This window comes from Petromyzon marinus, unplaced genomic scaffold (genome assembly GCF_048934315.1).
Source record: "Petromyzon marinus isolate PM22_M1 ecotype Great Lakes invasive population unplaced genomic scaffold, UKy_Petmar_22M1.pri1.0 PM_Scaffold_57, whole genome shotgun sequence".
NCBI classification, from domain to species: Eukaryota; Metazoa; Chordata; class Hyperoartia; order Petromyzontiformes; family Petromyzontidae; genus Petromyzon; species Petromyzon marinus.
Window position 1 is genome coordinate 384382 of NW_027423579.1, and position 18786 is coordinate 403167.

Genomic DNA, 18786 nt, shown 5'->3' on the forward strand with positions numbered 1-18786 from the left:
ACTTCACAAGTTTGACTAGCAGTTTCCGTAGTGTAGTGGTTATCACGTTCGCCTAACACGTGAAAGGGTCCTGGTTTGAAACCGTGTGGAAACATTTTACGTATAACCAAAAAAAATCGTGTTTTTTTTAAATTGCACGTTAAATGTGCTTTCATGAAGATGATGATTTCATGATTCTTCATTGTTGGCATAGGTCTATACCAGTGAAGTGTGTTGCAACTTTATGAGTTTGACAAGCAGTTTCCGTAGTGTAGTGGTTATCACGTTCGCCTCACACGCGAAAGGTCCCTGGTTCGAAACCGGGCAGAAACATTTTACGTATAACCAATAAAAATCTATTTTATTTAAATTGGACCTAAAATGTGCTTTCATGAAGATAATGAATTCATGATTCTTCATTGTTGGCATAGGCCTATACCAGTGAAGTGTGTTGCAACTTCACAAGTTTGACTAGCAGTTTCCGTAGTGTAGTGGTTATCACGTTCGCCTAACACGTGAAAGGGTCCTGGTTTGAAACCGTGTGGAAACATTTTACGTATAACCAAAAAAAATCGTGTTTTTTTTAAATTGCACGTTAAATGTGCTTTCATGAAGATGATGATTTCATGATTCTTCATTGTTGGCATAGGTCTATACCAGTGAAGTGTGTTGCAACTTTATGAGTTTGACAAGCAGTCGTAGTGTAGTGGTTATCACGTTCGCCTCACACGCGAAAGGTCCCCGGTTCGAAACCGGGCGGAAACATTTTATGTAAAACCAAAACAATTCCTGTTTTATTTAAAGGGCACGTAAAATGTGCCCTCATGAAGATGATGATTTCATGATTCTTCATTGTTGGCATTGGCCTATGCCAGTTAAGTATGTTGCAGCTTCACAAGTTTGACAATCAGTTTCCGTAGTGTATTGCTTATCATGTTCGCCTTACACGCGAAAGGTCCCTGGTTCGAAACCGGGTGGAAACATTTTACGTATAACCAAAAAAAATCGTGTTTTTTTTAAATTGCACGTTAAATGTGCTTTCATGAAGATGATGATTTCATGATTCTTCATTGTTGGCATAGGCCTATACCAGTGAAGTGTGTTGCAACTGGACGAGTTTGGCAAGCAGTTTCCGTAGTGTAGTGGTTATTACGTTCGCCTAACACGCGAAAGGTCCCCTGTTCGAAATCGGGCGGAAACATTTTATGTAAAACCAAAACAAATTCCTGTTTTATTTAAAGTGCACGTAAAATGTGCCCTCATGAAGATGATGATTTCATGAAGATGATGATTGTTGGCATTGGCCTATGCCAGTGAAGTATGTTGCAGCTTCACAAGTTTGACAACCAGTTTCCGTAGTGTATTGCTTATCATGTTCGCCTAACACGCGAAAGGTCCCTGGTTCGAAACCGGGCGGAAACATTTTACGTATAACCAATAAAAATCGTATTTTATTTAAATTGGACCTAAAATGTGCTTTCATGAAGATAATGAATTCATGATTTTTCATTGTTGGCATAGGCCTATACCAGTGAAGTGTGTTGCAACTTCACAAGTTTGACTAGCAGTTTCCGTAGTGTAGTGGTTATCACGTTCGCCTAACACGTGAAAGGGTCCTGGTTTGAAACCGTGTGGAAACATTTTACGTATAACCAAAAAAAATCGTGTTTTTTTTAAATTGCACGTTAAATGTGCTTTCATGAAGATGATGATTTCATGATTCTTCATTGTTGGCATAGGTCTATACCAGTGAAGTGTGTTGCAACTTTATGAGTTTGACAAGCAGTTTCCGTAGTGTAGTGGTTATCACGTTCGCCTCATACGCGAAAGGTCCCCGGTTCGAAACCGGGCGGAAACATTTTATGTAAAACCAAAACAATTCCTGTTTTATTTAAAGTGCACGTAAAATGTGCCCTCATGAAGATGATGATTTCATGATTCTTCATTGTTGGCATTGGCCTATGCCAGTGAAGTATGTTGCAGCTTCACAAGTTTGACAATCAGTTTCCGTAGTGTATTGCTTATCATGTTCGCCTTACACGCGAAAGGTCCCTGGTTCGAAACCGGGCGGAAACATTTTACGTATAACCAATAAAAATCTATTTTATTTAAATTGGACCTAAAATGTGCTTTCATGAAGATAATGAATTCATGATTCTTCATTGTTGGCATAGGCCTATACCAGTGAAGTGTGTTGCAACTTCACGAGTTTGACAAGCAGTTTCCGTAGTGTAGTGGTTATCATGTTTGCCTAACACGTGAAAGGTTCATGGTTTGTAACCGGGCGGAAACATTCTATGTAAAACCAAAACAATTTGTATTTTATTTAAAGTGGACGTAAAATATGCCTTCATGAAGTTGATGATTTAATGATTTGACACTGGACGTTTCGAAATATTTCAGTGAAATATGTTGCTACGTTACATGTTCTTCAAGCAGTTTCCGTAGTGTAGTGGTTATCACGTTCGCCTAACATGCGAAAGGTCCCCGTTTTGAAACCGGGCAGAAACACTTTACGTTAAACCAAAATAATTCGGATTTTATTTAAAGAGGACACAAAATGTGCCTTCATGAACGTGATGATTTCATGATTCTTCATTGTTGGCATTGGCCTATGCCAGTGAAGTATGTTGCAGCTTCACAAATTGGACGAGCAGTTTCCGTAGTGTAGTGGTTATCACGTTTGCCTAACACGTGAAAGGTTCCTGGTTTTTAAACCGGGGGGAAACATTTTACGTATAACCAAAAAAAATCGTGTTTTTTTTAAATTGCACGTTAAATGTGCTTTCATGAAGATGATGATTTCATGATTCTTCATTGTTGGCATAGGCCTATACCAGTGAAGTGTGTTGCAACTGGACGGGTTTGGCAAGCAGTTTCCGTAGTGTAGTGGTTATCACGTTCGCCTAACACGCGAAAGGTCCCCGGTTCGAAACCGGGCGGAAACATTTTATGTAAAACCAAAACAATTCCTGTGTTATTTAAAGTGCACGTAAAATGTGCCCTCATGAAGATGATGATTTCATGAAGATGATGATTGTTGGCATTGGCCTATGCCAGTGAAGTATGTTGCAGCTTCACAAGTTTGACAACCAGTTTCCGTAGTGTATTGGTTATCATGTTCGCCTAACACGCGAAAGGTCCCTGGTTCGAAACCGGGCGGAAACATTTTACGTATAACCAATAAAAATCTATTTTTATTTAAATTGGACCTAAAATGTGCTTTCATGAAGATAATGAATTCATGATTCTTCATTGTTGGCATAGGCCTATACCAGTGAAGTGTGTTGCAACTTCACGAGTTTGACAAGCAGTTTCCGTAGTGTAGTGGTTATTACGTTTACCTAACATGTGAAAGGTTCCTGGTTTGAAACCGGGCGGAAACATTCTATGTAAAACCAAAACAATTTGTATTTTATTTAAAGTGGACGTAAAATATGCCTTCATGAACTTGATGATTTAATGATTTGACACTAGACGTTTCGAAATATTTCAGTGAAATATGTTGCTACGTTACATGTTCTTCAAGCAGTTTCCGTAGTGTAGTGGTTATCACGTTAGCCTAACATGTGAAAGGGTCCTGGTTTGAAACCGGGTGGAAACATTTTACGTATAACCAAAAAAAATCGTGTTTTATTTAAACTGCACGTAAAATGTGCCCTCATGAAGATGATGATTTCATGATTCTTCATTGTTGGCATAGGTCTATACCAGTGAAGTATGTTGCAGCTTCACAAGGTTGACAAGCAGTTTACGTAGTGTAGTGGTTATCATGTTCGCCTAACACGCGAAAGGTCCCTGGTTCGAAACCGGGCAGAAACATTTTACGTATAACCAATAAAAATCTATTTTATTTAAATTGGACCTAAAATGTGCTTTCATGAAGATAATGAATTCATGATTCTTCATTGTTGGCATAGGCCTATACCAGTGAAGTGTGTTGCAACTTCACAAGTTTGACTAGCAGTTTCCGTAGTGTAGTGGTTATCACGTTCGCCTAACACGTGAAAGGGTCCTGGTTTGAAACCGTGTGGAAACATTTTACGTATAACCAAAAAAAATCGTGTTTTTTTAAAATTGCACGTTAAATGTGCTTTCATGAAGATGATGATTTCATGATTCTTCATTGTTGGCATAGGTCTATACCAGTGAAGTGTGTTGCAACTTTATGAGTTTGACAAGCAGTCGTAGTGTAGTGGTTATCACGTTCGCCTCACACGCGAAAGGTCCCCGGTTCGAAACCGGGCGGAAACATTTTATGTAAAACCAAAACAATTCCTGTTTTATTTAAAGTGCACGTAAAATGTGCCCTCATGAAGATGATGATTTCATGATTCTTCATTGTTGGCATTGGCCTATGCCAGTTAAGTATGTTGCAGCTTCACAAGTTTGACAATCAGTTTCCGTAGTGTATTGCTTATCATGTTCGCCTTACACGCGAAAGGTCCCTGGTTCGAAACCGGGTGGAAACATTTTACGTATAACCAAAAAAAATCGTGTTTTTTTTAAATTGCACGTTAAATGTGCTTTCATGAAGATGATGATTTCATGATTCTTCATTGTTGGCATAGGCCTATACCAGTGAAGTGTGTTGCAACTGGACGAGTTTGGCAAGCAGTTTCCGTAGTGTAGTGGTTATTACGTTCGCCTAACACGCGAAAGGTCCCCTGTTCGAAATCGGGCGGAAACATTTTATGTAAAACCAAAACAAATTCCTGTTTTATTTAAAGTGCACGTAAAATGTGCCCTCATGAAGATGATGATTTCATGAAGATGATGATTGTTGGCATTGGCCTATGCCAGTGAAGTATGTTGCAGCTTCACAAGTTTGACAACCAGTTTCCGTAGTGTATTGCTTATCATGTTCGCCTAACACGCGAAAGGTCCCTGGTTCGAAACCGGGCGGAAACATTTTACGTATAACCAATAAAAATCGTATTTTATTTAAATTGGACCTAAAATGTGCTTTCATGAAGATAATGAATTCATGATTTTTCATTGTTGGCATAGGCCTATACCAGTGAAGTGTGTTGCAACTTCACGAGTTTGACAAGCAGTTTCCGTAGTGTAGTGGTTATCACGTTTGCCTAACACGTGAAAGGTTCCTGGTTTTTAAACCGGGGGGAAACATTTTACGTATAACCAAAAAAAATCGTGTTTTTTTTAAATTGCACGTTAAATGTGCTTTCATGAAGATGATGATTTCATGATTCTTCATTGTTGGCATAGGCCTATACCAGTGAAGTGTGTTGCAACTGGACGGGTTTGGCAAGCAGTTTCCGTAGTGTAGTGGTTATCACGTTCGCCTAACACGCGAAAGGTCCCCGGTTCGAAACCGGGCGGAAACATTTTATGTAAAACCAAAACAATTCCTGTGTTATTTAAAGTGCACGTAAAATGTGCCCTCATGAAGATGATGATTTCATGAAGATGATGATTGTTGGCATTGGCCTATGCCAGTGAAGTATGTTGCAGCTTCACAAGTTTGACAACCAGTTTCCGTAGTGTATTGGTTATCATGTTCGCCTAACACGCGAAAGGTCCCTGGTTCGAAACCGGGCGGAAACATTTTACGTATAACCAATAAAAATCTATTTTTATTTAAATTGGACCTAAAATGTGCTTTCATGAAGATAATGAATTCATGATTCTTCATTGTTGGCATAGGCCTATACCAGTGAAGTGTGTTGCAACTTCACGAGTTTGACAAGCAGTTTCCGTAGTGTAGTGGTTATTACGTTTACCTAACATGTGAAAGGTTCCTGGTTTGAAACCGGGCGGAAACATTCTATGTAAAACCAAAACAATTTGTATTTTATTTAAAGTGGACGTAAAATATGCCTTCATGAACTTGATGATTTAATGATTTGACACTAGACGTTTCGAAATATTTCAGTGAAATATGTTGCTACGTTACATGTTCTTCAAGCAGTTTCCGTAGTGTAGTGGTTATCACGTTAGCCTAACATGTGAAAGGGTCCTGGTTTGAAACCGGGTGGAAACATTTTACGTATAACCAAAAAAAATCGTGTTTTATTTAAACTGCACGTAAAATGTGCCCTCATGAAGATGATGATTTCATGATTCTTCATTGTTGGCATAGGTCTATACCAGTGAAGTATGTTGCAGCTTCACAAGGTTGACAAGCAGTTTACGTAGTGTAGTGGTTATCATGTTCGCCTAACACGCGAAAGGTCCCTGGTTCGAAACCGGGCAGAAACATTTTACGTATAACCAATAAAAATCTATTTTATTTAAATTGGACCTAAAATGTGCTTTCATGAAGATAATGAATTCATGATTCTTCATTGTTGGCATAGGCCTATACCAGTGAAGTGTGTTGCAACTTCACAAGTTTGACTAGCAGTTTCCGTAGTGTAGTGGTTATCACGTTCGCCTAACACGTGAAAGGGTCCTGGTTTGAAACCGTGTGGAAACATTTTACGTATAACCAAAAAAAATCGTGTTTTTTTAAAATTGCACGTTAAATGTGCTTTCATGAAGATGATGATTTCATGATTCTTCATTGTTGGCATAGGTCTATACCAGTGAAGTGTGTTGCAACTTTATGAGTTTGACAAGCAGTCGTAGTGTAGTGGTTATCACGTTCGCCTCACACGCGAAAGGTCCCCGGTTCGAAACCGGGCGGAAACATTTTATGTAAAACCAAAACAATTCCTGTTTTATTTAAAGTGCACGTAAAATGTGCCCTCATGAAGATGATGATTTCATGATTCTTCATTGTTGGCATTGGCCTATGCCAGTTAAGTATGTTGCAGCTTCACAAGTTTGACAATCAGTTTCCGTAGTGTATTGCTTATCATGTTCGCCTTACACGCGAAAGGTCCCTGGTTCGAAACCGGGTGGAAACATTTTACGTATAACCAAAAAAAATCGTGTTTTTTTTAAATTGCACGTTAAATGTGCTTTCATGAAGATGATGATTTCATGATTCTTCATTGTTGGCATAGGCCTATACCAGTGAAGTGTGTTGCAACTGGACGAGTTTGGCAAGCAGTTTCCGTAGTGTAGTGGTTATTACGTTCGCCTAACACGCGAAAGGTCCCCTGTTCGAAATCGGGCGGAAACATTTTATGTAAAACCAAAACAAATTCCTGTTTTATTTAAAGTGCACGTAAAATGTGCCCTCATGAAGATGATGATTTCATGAAGATGATGATTGTTGGCATTGGCCTATGCCAGTGAAGTATGTTGCAGCTTCACAAGTTTGACAACCAGTTTCCGTAGTGTATTGCTTATCATGTTCGCCTAACACGCGAAAGGTCCCTGGTTCGAAACCGGGCGGAAACATTTTACGTATAACCAATAAAAATCGTATTTTATTTAAATTGGACCTAAAATGTGCTTTCATGAAGATAATGAATTCATGATTTTTCATTGTTGGCATAGGCCTATACCAGTGAAGTGTGTTGCAACTTCACGAGTTTGACAAGCAGTTTCCGTAGTGTAGTGGTTATTACGTTTACCTAACATGTGAAAGGTTCCTGGTTTGAAACCGGGCGGAAACATTCTATGTAAAACCAAAACAATTTGTATTTTATTTAAAGTGGACGTAAAATATGCCTTCATGAACTTGATGATTTAATGATTTGACACTAGACGTTTCGAAATATTTCAGTGAAATATGTTGCTACGTTACATGTTCTTCAAGCAGTTTCCGTAGTGTAGTGGTTATCACGTTCGCCTAACACGCGAAAGGTCCCCGGTTTGAAACCGGGCAGACACATTTTACGTTAAACCAAAACAATTCGGATTTTATTTAAATAGGACACAAAATGTGCCTTCATGAAGATGATGATTTCATGATTCTTCATTGTTGGCATTGGCCTATACCAGTGAAGTGTGTTGCAACTTCACAAGTTTGACTAGCAGTTTCCGTAGTGTAGTGGTTATCACGTTCGCCTAACACGTGAAAGGGTCCTGGTTTGAAACCGTGTGGAAACATTTTACGTATAACCAAAAAAAATCGTGTTTTTTTTAAATTGCACGTTAAATGTGCTTTCATGAAGATGATGATTTCATGATTCTTCATTGTTGGCATAGGTCTATACCAGTGAAGTGTGTTGCAACTTTATGAGTTTGACAAGCAGTTTCCGTAGTGTAGTGGTTATCACGTTCGCCTCACACGCGAAAGGTCCCCGGTTCGAAACCGGGCGGAAACATTTTATGTAAAACCAAAACAATTCCTGTTTTATTTAAAGTGCACGTAAAATGTGCACTCATGAAGATGATGATTTCATGATTCTTCATTGTTGGCATTGGCCTATGCCAGTGAAGTATGTTGCAGCTTCACAAGTTTGACAAGCAGTTTCCGTAGTGTATTGCTTATCATGTTTGCCTTACACGCGAAAGGTCCCTGGTTCGAAACCGGGCGGAAACATTTTACGTATAACCAATAAAAATCTATTTTATTTAAATTGGACCTAAAATGTGCTTTCATGAAGATAATGAATTCATGATTCTTCATTGTTGGCATAGGCCTATACCAGTGAAGTGTGTTGCAACTTCACGAGTTTGACAAGCAGTTTCCGTAGTGTAGTGGTTATTACGTTTACCTAACATGTGAAAGGTTCCTGGTTTGAAACCGGGCGGAAACATTCTATGTAAAACCAAAACAATTTGTATTTTATTTAAAGTGGACGTAAAATATGCCTTCATGAACTTGATGATTTAATGATTTGACACTAGACGTTTCGAAATATTTCAGTGAAATATGTTGCTACGTTACATGTTCTTCAAGCAGTTTCCGTAGTATAGTGGTTATCACGTTCGCCTAACACGCGAAAGGTCCCCGTTTTGAAACCGGGCAGAAACATTTTACGTTAAACCAAAATAATTCGGATTTTATTTAAAGAGGACACAAAATGTGCCTTCATGAACGTGATGATTTCATGATTCTTCATTGTTGGCATTGGCCTATGCCAGTGAAGTATGTTGCAACTTCACAAGTTTGACAAGCAGTTTCCGTAGTGTAGTGGTTATCATGTTCGCCTAACACGTGAAAGGGTCCTGGTTTGAAACCGGGTGGAAACATTTTACGTATAACCAAAAAAAATCGTGTTTTATTTAAATTGGACGTTAAATGTGCTTTCATGAAGATGATGATTTCATGATTTTTCGTTGTTGGCATAGGTCTATACCAGTGAAGTGTGTTGCAACTTCACGAGTTTGACAAGCAGTTTCCGTAGTGTAGTGGTTATCACGTTCGCCTCACACGCGAAAGGTCCCCGGTTCGAAACCGGGCGGAAACATTTTATGTAAAACCAAAACAATTCCTGTTTTATTTAAAGTGCACGTAAAATGTGCCCTCATGAAGATGATGATTTCATGATTCTTCATTGTTGGCATTGGCCTATGCCAGTGAAGTATGTTGCAGCTTCACAAATTGGACGAGCAGTTTCCGTAGTGTATTGCTTATCATGTTCGCCTAACACGCGAAAGGTCCCTGGTTCGAAACCGGGCGGAAACATTTTACGTATAACCAATAAAAATCTATTTTATTTAAATTGGACCTAAAATGTGCTTTCATGAAGATAATGAATTCATGATTCTTCATTGTTGGCATAGGCCTATACCAGTGAAGTGTGTTGCAACTTCACAAGTTTGACTAGCAGTTTCCGTAGTGTAGTGGTTATCACGTTCGCCTAACACGTGAAAGGGTCCTGGTTTGAAACCGTGTGGAAACATTTTACGTATAACCAAAAAAAATCGTGTTTTTTTTAAATTGCACGTTAAATGTGCTTTCATGAAGATGATGATTTCATGATTCTTCATTGTTGGCATAGGTCTATACCAGTGAAGTGTGTTGCAACTTTATGAGTTTGACAAGCAGTTTCCGTAGTGTAGTGGTTATCACGTTCGCCTCACACGCGAAAGGTCCCCGGTTCGAAACCGGGCGGAAACATTTTATGTAAAACCAAAACAATTCCTGTTTTATTTAAAGTGCACGTAAAATGTGCCCTCATGAAGATGATGATTTCATGATTCTTCATTGTTGGCATTGGCCTATGCCAGTGAAGTATGTTGCAGCTTCACAAGTTTGACAATCAGTTTCCGTAGTGTATTGCTTATCATGTTCGCCTTACACGCGAAAGGTCCCTGGTTCGAAACCGGGTGGAAACATTTTACGTATAACCAAAAAAAATCGTGTTTTTTTTAAATTGCACGTTAAATGTGCTTTCATGAAGATGATGATTTCATGATTCTTCATTGTTGGCATAGGCCTATACCAGTGAAGTGTGTTGCAACTGGACGAGTTTGGCAAGCAGTTTCCGTAGTGTAGTGGTTATTACGTTCGCCTAACACGCGAAAGGTCCCCTGTTCGAAATCGGGCGGAAACACTTTATGTAAAACCAAAACAATTCCTGTTTTATTTAAAGTGCACGTAAAATGTGCCCTCATGAAGATGATGATTTCATGAAGATGATGATTGTTGGCATTGGCCTATGCCAGTGAAGTATGTTGCAGCTTCACAAGTTTGACAACCAGTTTCCGTAGTGTATTGGTTATCATGTTCGCCTAACACGCGAAAGGTCCCTGGTTCGAAACCGGGCGGAAACATTTTACGTATAACCAATAAAAATCGTATTTTATTTAAATTGGACCTAAAATGTGCTTTCATGAAGATAATGAATTCATGATTTTTCATTGTTGGCATAGGCCTATACCAGTGAAGTGTGTTGCAACTTCACGAGTTTGACAAGCAGTTTCCGTAGTGTAGTGGTTATTACGTTTACCTAACATGTGAAAGGTTCCTGGTTTGAAACCGGGCGGAAACATTCTATGTAAAACCAAAACAATTTGTATTTTATTTAAAGTGGACGTAAAATATGCCTTCATGAACTTGATGATTTAATGATTTGACACTAGACGTTTCGAAATATTTCAGTGAAATATGTTGCTACGTTACATGTTCTTCAAGCAGTTTCCGTAGTGTAGTGGTTATCACGTTCGCCTAACACGCGAAAGGTCCCCGGTTTGAAACCGGGCAGACACATTTTACGTTAAACCAAAACAATTCGGATTTTATTTAAATAGGACACAAAATGTGCCTTCATGAAGATGATGATTTCATGATTCTTCATTGTTGGCATTGGCCTATACCAGTGAAGTGTGTTGCAACTTCACAAGTTTGACTAGCAGTTTCCGTAGTGTAGTGGTTATCACGTTCGCCTAACACGTGAAAGGGTCCTGGTTTGAAACCGTGTGGAAACATTTTACGTATAACCAAAAAAAATCGTGTTTTTTTTAAATTGCACGTTAAATGTGCTTTCATGAAGATGATGATTTCATGATTCTTCATTGTTGGCATAGGTCTATACCAGTGAAGTGTGTTGCAACTTTATGAGTTTGACAAGCAGTTTCCGTAGTGTAGTGGTTATCACGTTCGCCTCACACGCGAAAGGTCCCCGGTTCGAAACCGGGCGGAAACATTTTATGTAAAACCAAAACAATTCCTGTTTTATTTAAAGTGCACGTAAAATGTGCTTTCATGAAGATAATGAATTCATGATTCTTCATTGTTGGCATAGGCCTATACCAGTGAAGTGTGTTGCAACTTCACGAGTTTGACAAGCAGTTTCCGTAGTGTAGTGGTTATTACGTTTACCTAATACGCGAAAGGTCCCCGTTTTGAAACCGGGCAGAAACATTTTACGTTAAACCAAAATAATTCGGATTTTATTTAAAGAGGACACAAAATGTGCCTTCATGAACGTGATGATTTCATGATTCTTCATTGTTGGCATTGGCCTATGCCAGTGAAGTATGTTGCAACTTCACAAGTTTGACAAGCAGTTTCCGTAGTGTAGTGGTTATCATGTTCGCCTAACACGTGAAAGGGTCCTGGTTTGAAACCGGGTGGAAACATTTTACGTATAACCAAAAAAAATCGTGTTTTATTTAAATTGGACGTTAAATGTGCTTTCATGAAGATGATGATTTCATGATTTTTCGTTGTTGGCATAGGTCTATACCAGTGAAGTGTGTTGCAACTTCACGAGTTTGACAAGCAGTTTCCGTAGTGTAGTGGTTATCACGTTCGCCTAACACGCGAAAGGTCCCCGGTTCGAAACCGGGCGGAAACATTTTATGTAAAACCAAAACAATTCCTGTTTTATTTAAAGTGCACGTAAAATGTGCCCTCATGAAGATGATGATTTCATGATTATTCATTATTGGCATTGGCCTATGCCAGTGAAGTATGTTGCAGCTTCACAAATTGGACGAGTAGTTTCCGTAGTGTATTGCTTATCATGTTCGCCTAACACGCGAAAGGTCCCTGGTTCGAAACCGGGCAGAAACATTTTACGTATAACCAATAAAAATCTATTTTATTTAAATTGGACCTAAAATGTGCTTTCATGAAGATAATGAATTCATGATTCTTCATTGTTGGCATAGGCCTATACCAGTGAAGTGTGTTGCAACTTCACAAGTTTGACAAGCAGTTTCCGTAGTGTAGTGGTTATCACGTTCGCCTAACACGTGAAAGGGTCCTGGTTTGAAACCGTGTGGAAACATTTTACGTATAACCAAAAAAAATCGTGTTTTTTTTAAATTGCACGTTAAATGTGCTTTCATGAAGATGATGATTTCATGATTCTTCATTGTTGGCATAGGTCTATACCAGTGAAGTGTGTTGCAACTTTATGAGTTTGACAAGCAGTTTCCGTAGTGTAGTGGTTATCACGTTCGCCTCACACGCGAAAGGTCCCCGGTTCGAAACCGGGCGGAAACATTTTATGTAAAACCAAAACAATTCCTGTTTTATTTAAAGTGCACGTAAAATGTGCCCTCATGAAGATGATGATTTCATGATTCTTCATTGTTGGCATTGGCCTATGCCAGTGAAGTATGTTGCAGCTTCACAAGTTTGACAATCAGTTTCCGTAGTGTATTGCTTATCATGTTCGCCTTACACGCGAAAGGTCCCTGGTTCGAAACCGGGTGGAAACATTTTACGTATAACCAAAAAAAATCGTGTTTTTTTTAAATTGCACGTTAAATGTGCTTTCATGAAGATGATGATTTCATGATTCTTCATTGTTGGCATAGGCCTATACCAGTGAAGTGTGTTGCAACTGGACGAGTTTGGCAAGCAGTTTCCGTAGTGTAGTGGTTATTACGTTCGCCTAACACGCGAAAGGTCCCCTGTTCGAAATCGGGCGGAAACACTTTATGTAAAACCAAAACAATTCCTGTTTTATTTAAAGTGCACGTAAAATGTGCCCTCATGAAGATGATGATTTCATGAAGATGATGATTGTTGGCATTGGCCTATGCCAGTGAAGTATGTTGCAGCTTCACAAGTTTGACAACCAGTTTCCGTAGTGTATTGGTTATCATGTTCGCCTAACACGCGAAAGGTCCCTGGTTCGAAACCGGGCGGAAACATTTTACGTATAACCAATAAAAATCGTATTTTATTTAAATTGGACCTAAAATGTGCTTTCATGAAGATAATGAATTCATGATTTTTCATTGTTGGCATAGGCCTATACCAGTGAAGTGTGTTGCAACTTCACGAGTTTGACAAGCAGTTTCCGTAGTGTAGTGGTTATTACGTTTACCTAACATGTGAAAGGTTCCTGGTTTGAAACCGGGCGGAAACATTCTATGTAAAACCAAAACAATTTGTATTTTATTTAAAGTGGACGTAAAATATGCCTTCATGAACTTGATGATTTAATGATTTGACACTAGACGTTTCGAAATATTTCAGTGAAATATGTTGCTACGTTACATGTTCTTCAAGCAGTTTCCGTAGTGTAGTGGTTATCACGTTCGCCTAACACGCGAAAGGTCCCCGGTTTGAAACCGGGCAGACACATTTTACGTTAAACCAAAACAATTCGGATTTTATTTAAATAGGACACAAAATGTGCCTTCATGAAGATGATGATTTCATGATTCTTCATTGTTGGCATTGGCCTATACCAGTGAAGTGTGTTGCAACTTCACAAGTTTGACTAGCAGTTTCCGTAGTGTAGTGGTTATCACGTTCGCCTAACACGTGAAAGGGTCCTGGTTTGAAACCGTGTGGAAACATTTTACGTATAACCAAAAAAAATCGTGTTTTTTTTAAATTGCACGTTAAATGTGCTTTCATGAAGATGATGATTTCATGATTCTTCATTGTTGGCATAGGTCTATACCAGTGAAGTGTGTTGCAACTTTATGAGTTTGACAAGCAGTTTCCGTAGTGTAGTGGTTATCACGTTCGCCTCACACGCGAAAGGTCCCCGGTTCGAAACCGGGCGGAAACATTTTATGTAAAACCAAAACAATTCCTGTTTTATTTAAAGTGCACGTAAAATGTGCTTTCATGAAGATAATGAATTCATGATTCTTCATTGTTGGCATAGGCCTATACCAGTGAAGTGTGTTGCAACTTCACGAGTTTGACAAGCAGTTTCCGTAGTGTAGTGGTTATTACGTTTACCTAACACGCGAAAGGTCCCCGTTTTGAAACCGGGCAGAAACATTTTACGTTAAACCAAAATAATTCGGATTTTATTTAAAGAGGACACAAAATGTGCCTTCATGAACGTGATGATTTCATGATTCTTCATTGTTGGCATTGGCCTATGCCAGTGAAGTATGTTGCAACTTCACAAGTTTGACAAGCAGTTTCCGTAGTGTAGTGGTTATCATGTTCGCCTAACACGTGAAAGGGTCCTGGTTTGAAACCGGGTGGAAACATTTTACGTATAACCAAAAAAAATCGTGTTTTATTTAAATTGGACGTTAAATGTGCTTTCATGAAGATGATGATTTCATGATTTTTCGTTGTTGGCATAGGTCTATACCAGTGAAGTGTGTTGCAACTTCACGAGTTTGACAAGCAGTTTCCGTAGTGTAGTGGTTATCACGTTCGCCTAACACGCGAAAGGTCCCCGGTTCGAAACCGGGCGGAAACATTTTATGTAAAACCAAAACAATTCCTGTTTTATTTAAAGTGCACGTAAAATGTGCCCTCATGAAGATGATGATTTCATGATTATTCATTGTTGGCATTGGCCTATGCCAGTGAAGTATGTTGCAGCTTCACAAATTGGACGAGCAGTTTCCGTAGTGTATTGCTTATCATGTTCGCCTAACACGCGAAAGGTCCCTGGTTCGAAACCGGGCAGAAACATTTTACGTATAACCAATAAAAATCTATTTTATTTAAATTGGACCTAAAATGTGCTTTCATGAAGATAATGAATTCATGATTCTTCATTGTTGGCATAGGCCTATACCAGTGAAGTGTGTTGCAACTTCACAAGTTTGACAAGCAGGTTCCGTAGTGTAGTGGTTATCACGTTCGTCTAACACGTGAAAGGGTCCTGGTTTGAAACCGTGTGGAAACATTTTACGTATAACCAAAAAAAATCGTGTTTTTTTTAAATTGCACGTTAAATGTGCTTTCATGAAGATGATGATTTCATGATTCTTCATTGTTGGCATAGGTCTATACCAGTGAAGTGTGTTGCAACTTTATGAGTTTGACAAGCAGTTTCCGTAGTGTAGTGGTTATCACGTTCGCCTCACACGCGAAAGGTCCCCGGTTCGAAACCGGGCGGAAACATTTTATGTAAAACCAAAACAATTCCTGTTTTATTTAAAGTGCACGTAAAATGTGCCCTCATGAAGATGATGATTTCATGATTCTTCATTGTTGGCATTGGCCTATGCCAGTGAAGTATGTTGCAGCTTCACAAGTTTGACAACCAGTTTCCGTAGTGTATTGGTTATCATGTTCACCTAACACGCGAAAGGTCCCTGGTTCGAAACCGGGCGGAAACATTTTACGTATAACCAATAAAAATCGTATTTTATTTAAATTGGACCTAAAATGTGCTTTCATGAAGATAATGAATTCATGATTTTTCATTGTTGGCATAGGCCTATACCAGTGAAGTGTGTTGCAACTTCACGAGTTTGACAAGCAGTTTCCGTAGTGTAGTGGTTATTACGTTTACCTAACATGTGAAAGGTTCCTGGTTTGAAACCGGGCGGAAACATTCTATGTAAAACCAAAACAATTTGTATTTTATTTAAAGTGGACGTAAAATATGCCTTCATGAACTTGATGATTTAATGATTTGACACTAGACGTTTCGAAATATTTCAGTGAAATATGTTGCTACGTTACATGTTCTTCAAGCAGTTTCCGTAGTATAGTGGTTATCACGTTCGCCTAACACGCGAAAGGTCCCCGGTTTGAAACCGGGCAGACACATTTTACGTTAAACCAAAACAATTCGGATTTTATTTAAATAGGACACAAAATGTGCCTTCATGAAGATGATGATTTCATGATTCTTCATTGTTGGCATTGGCCTATACCAGTGAAGTGTGTTGCAACTTCACAAGTTTGACTAGCAGTTTCCGTAGTGTAGTGGTTATCACGTTCGCCTAACACGTGAAAGGGTCCTGGTTTGAAACCGTGTGGAAACATTTTACGTATAACCAAAAAAAATCGTGTTTTTTTTAAATTGCACGTTAAATGTGCTTTCATGAAGATGATGATTTCATGATTCTTCATTGTTGGCATAGGTCTATACCAGTGAAGTGTGTTGCAACTTTATGAGTTTGACAAGCAGTTTCCGTAGTGTAGTGGTTATCACGTTCGCCTCACACGCGAAAGGTCCCCGGTTCGAAACCGGGCGGAAACATTTTATGTAAAACCAAAACAATTCCTGTTTTATTTAAAGTGCACGTAAAATGTGCACTCATGAAGATGATGATTTCATGATTCTTCATTGTTGGCATTGGCCTATGCCAGTGAAGTATGTTGCAGCTTCACAAGTTTGACAAGCAGTTTCCGTAGTGTATTGCTTATCATGTTCGCCTTACACGCGAAAGGTCCCTGGTTCGAAACCGGGCGGAAACATTTTATGTAAAACCAAAACAATTCCTGTTTTATTTAAAGTGCACGTAAAATGTGCACTCATGAAGATGATGATTTCATGATTCTTCATTGTTGGCATTGGCCTATGCCAGTGAAGTATGTTGCAGCTTCACAAGTTTGACAAGCAGTTTCCGTAGTGTATTGCTTATCATGTTCGCCTTACACGCGAAAGGTCTCTGGTTCGAAACCGGGCGGAAACATTTTACGTATAACCAATAAAAATCTATTTTATTTAAATTGGACCTAAAATGTGCTTTCATGAAGATAATGAATTCATGATTCTTCATTGTTGGCATAGGCCTATACCAGTGAAGTGTGTTGCAACTTCACGAGTTTGACAAACAGTTTCCGTAGTGTAGTGGTTATTACGTTTACCTAACATGTGAAAGGTTCCTGGTTTGAAACCGGGCGGAAATATTCTATGTAAAACCAAAACAATTTGTATTTTATTTAAAGTGGACGTAAAATATGCCTTCATGAACTTGATGATTTAATGATTTGACACTAGACGTTTCGAAATATTTCAGTGAAATATGTTGCTACGTTACATGTTCTTCAAGCAGTTTCCGTAGTATAGTGGTTATCACGTTCGCCTAACACGCGAAAGGTCCCCGGTTTGAAACCGGGCAGACACATTTTACGTTAAACCAAAACAATTCGGATTTTATTTAAAGAGGACACAAAATGTGCCTTCATGAACGTGATGATTTCATGATTCTTCATTGTTGGCATTGGCCTATGCCAGTGAAGTATGTTGCAACTTCACAAGTTTGACAAGCAGTTTCCGTAGTGTAGTGGTTATCATGTTCGCCTAACACGTGAAAGGGTCCTGGTTTGAAACCGGGTGGAAACATTTTACGTATAACCAAAAAAAATCGTCAGTTTAACACGTAGGCTTTCGCGACCAATATTATTCATAATAAAGGTTTTTGGGTTAGATCGCGTTTATTTATAAATGTGTCGTAACCCTCCACCACCCGACACGGCCAATCAGCAAAGAAAAGTGTCACGTTGACGCGAAAGGTCTATTTTTATTTAACTGTAAATGTGGATTAACTCTTCAACACACCGGTGGGCTGAAGTAGTGAATTATTTGTCTTTTGTCAACGTGACACTTTTCTTTGCTGATTGGCCGTGTCGGGTGGTGGAGGGTTACGACACATTTATAAATAAACGCGATCTAACCCAAAAACCTTTATTATGAAAAAAAATCGTGTTTTATTTAAATTGGACGTTAAATGTGCTTTCATGAAGATGATGATTTCATTATTTTTCGTTGTTGGCATAGGTCTATACCAGTGAAGTGTGTTGCAACTTCACGAGTTTGACAAGCAGTTTCCGTAGTGTAGTGGTTATCACGTTCGCCTCACACGCGAAAGGTCCCCGGTTCGAAACCGGGCGGAAACATTTTATGTAAAACGAAAACAATTCCTGTTTTATTTAAAGTGCACGTAAAATGTGCCCTCATGAAGATGATGATTTCATGATTCTTCATTGTTGGCATTGGCCTATGCCAGTGAAGTATGTTGCAGCTTCACAAATTGGACGAGCAGTTTCCGTAGTGTAGTGGTTATCACGTTTGCCTAACACGTGAAAGGTTCCTGGTTTTTAAACCGGGGGGAAACATTTTACGTATAACCAAAAAAAATCGTGTTTTTTTTAAATTGCACGTTAAATGTGCTTTCATGAAGATGATGATTTCATGATTCTTCATTGTTGGCATAGGCCTATACCAGTGAAGTGTGTTGCAACTGGACGAGGTTGGCAAGCAGTTTCTGTAGTGTAGTGGTTATCACGTTCGCCTAACACGCGAAAGGTCCCCGGTTCGAAACCGGGCGGAAACATTTTATGTAAAACCAAAACAATTCCTGTTTTATTTAAAGTGC

General features: G+C 38.9%; 1 long non-coding RNA gene and 17 other non-coding genes across 18 annotated transcripts in view; 17 read left to right on the top strand and 1 right to left on the bottom strand.

The window, feature by feature from the left end:
* The window catches only part of LOC142923485 (uncharacterized), a 35301-nt gene extending 17350 nt beyond the window's left edge, over nt 1-17951 (bottom strand). Inside the window, exons 1-2 of the long non-coding RNA XR_012940788.1 lie at nt 15751-17951; nt 1-15097 (exon numbers count right to left, since the gene is read on the bottom strand). The exon at nt 1-15097 is cut by the window's left edge and continues 17350 nt beyond it. This is a non-coding gene — a long non-coding RNA (uncharacterized LOC142923485). The remainder of the gene's footprint in view (nt 15098-15750) is intronic.
* On the top strand, nt 1765-1837 carry TRNAM-CAU (transfer RNA methionine (anticodon CAU)). Its single transcript has one exon. It is a non-coding gene; the product is annotated as a tRNA-Met (tRNA).
* Nucleotides 1983-2055, top strand: TRNAV-UAC (transfer RNA valine (anticodon UAC)). The gene has a single exon. It is a non-coding gene; the product is annotated as a tRNA-Val (tRNA).
* TRNAV-AAC (transfer RNA valine (anticodon AAC)) lies at nt 2855-2927 on the top strand. The gene has a single exon. It is a non-coding gene; the product is annotated as a tRNA-Val (tRNA).
* TRNAV-AAC (transfer RNA valine (anticodon AAC)) lies at nt 5255-5327 on the top strand. Its single transcript has one exon. It is a non-coding gene; the product is annotated as a tRNA-Val (tRNA).
* On the top strand, nt 8090-8162 carry TRNAV-CAC (transfer RNA valine (anticodon CAC)). Its single transcript has one exon. It is a non-coding gene; the product is annotated as a tRNA-Val (tRNA).
* Nucleotides 9179-9251, top strand: TRNAV-CAC (transfer RNA valine (anticodon CAC)). Its single transcript has one exon. It is a non-coding gene; the product is annotated as a tRNA-Val (tRNA).
* TRNAV-CAC (transfer RNA valine (anticodon CAC)) lies at nt 9832-9904 on the top strand. The gene has a single exon. It is a non-coding gene; the product is annotated as a tRNA-Val (tRNA).
* TRNAV-CAC (transfer RNA valine (anticodon CAC)) lies at nt 11360-11432 on the top strand. Its single transcript has one exon. It is a non-coding gene; the product is annotated as a tRNA-Val (tRNA).
* Nucleotides 12014-12086, top strand: TRNAV-AAC (transfer RNA valine (anticodon AAC)). The gene has a single exon. It is a non-coding gene; the product is annotated as a tRNA-Val (tRNA).
* TRNAV-CAC (transfer RNA valine (anticodon CAC)) lies at nt 12667-12739 on the top strand. Its single transcript has one exon. It is a non-coding gene; the product is annotated as a tRNA-Val (tRNA).
* TRNAV-CAC (transfer RNA valine (anticodon CAC)) lies at nt 14195-14267 on the top strand. Its single transcript has one exon. It is a non-coding gene; the product is annotated as a tRNA-Val (tRNA).
* TRNAV-AAC (transfer RNA valine (anticodon AAC)) lies at nt 14849-14921 on the top strand. Its single transcript has one exon. It is a non-coding gene; the product is annotated as a tRNA-Val (tRNA).
* On the top strand, nt 15502-15574 carry TRNAV-CAC (transfer RNA valine (anticodon CAC)). Its single transcript has one exon. It is a non-coding gene; the product is annotated as a tRNA-Val (tRNA).
* TRNAV-CAC (transfer RNA valine (anticodon CAC)) lies at nt 16592-16664 on the top strand. Its single transcript has one exon. It is a non-coding gene; the product is annotated as a tRNA-Val (tRNA).
* On the top strand, nt 16810-16882 carry TRNAV-UAC (transfer RNA valine (anticodon UAC)). The gene has a single exon. It is a non-coding gene; the product is annotated as a tRNA-Val (tRNA).
* A 283-nt stretch (nt 17952-18234) lies between the features above and the next one.
* TRNAV-CAC (transfer RNA valine (anticodon CAC)) lies at nt 18235-18307 on the top strand. The gene has a single exon. It is a non-coding gene; the product is annotated as a tRNA-Val (tRNA).
* A 364-nt stretch (nt 18308-18671) lies between these two features.
* On the top strand, nt 18672-18744 carry TRNAV-AAC (transfer RNA valine (anticodon AAC)). The gene has a single exon. It is a non-coding gene; the product is annotated as a tRNA-Val (tRNA).
* The last annotated feature ends 42 nt before the right edge of the window (nt 18745-18786 follow it).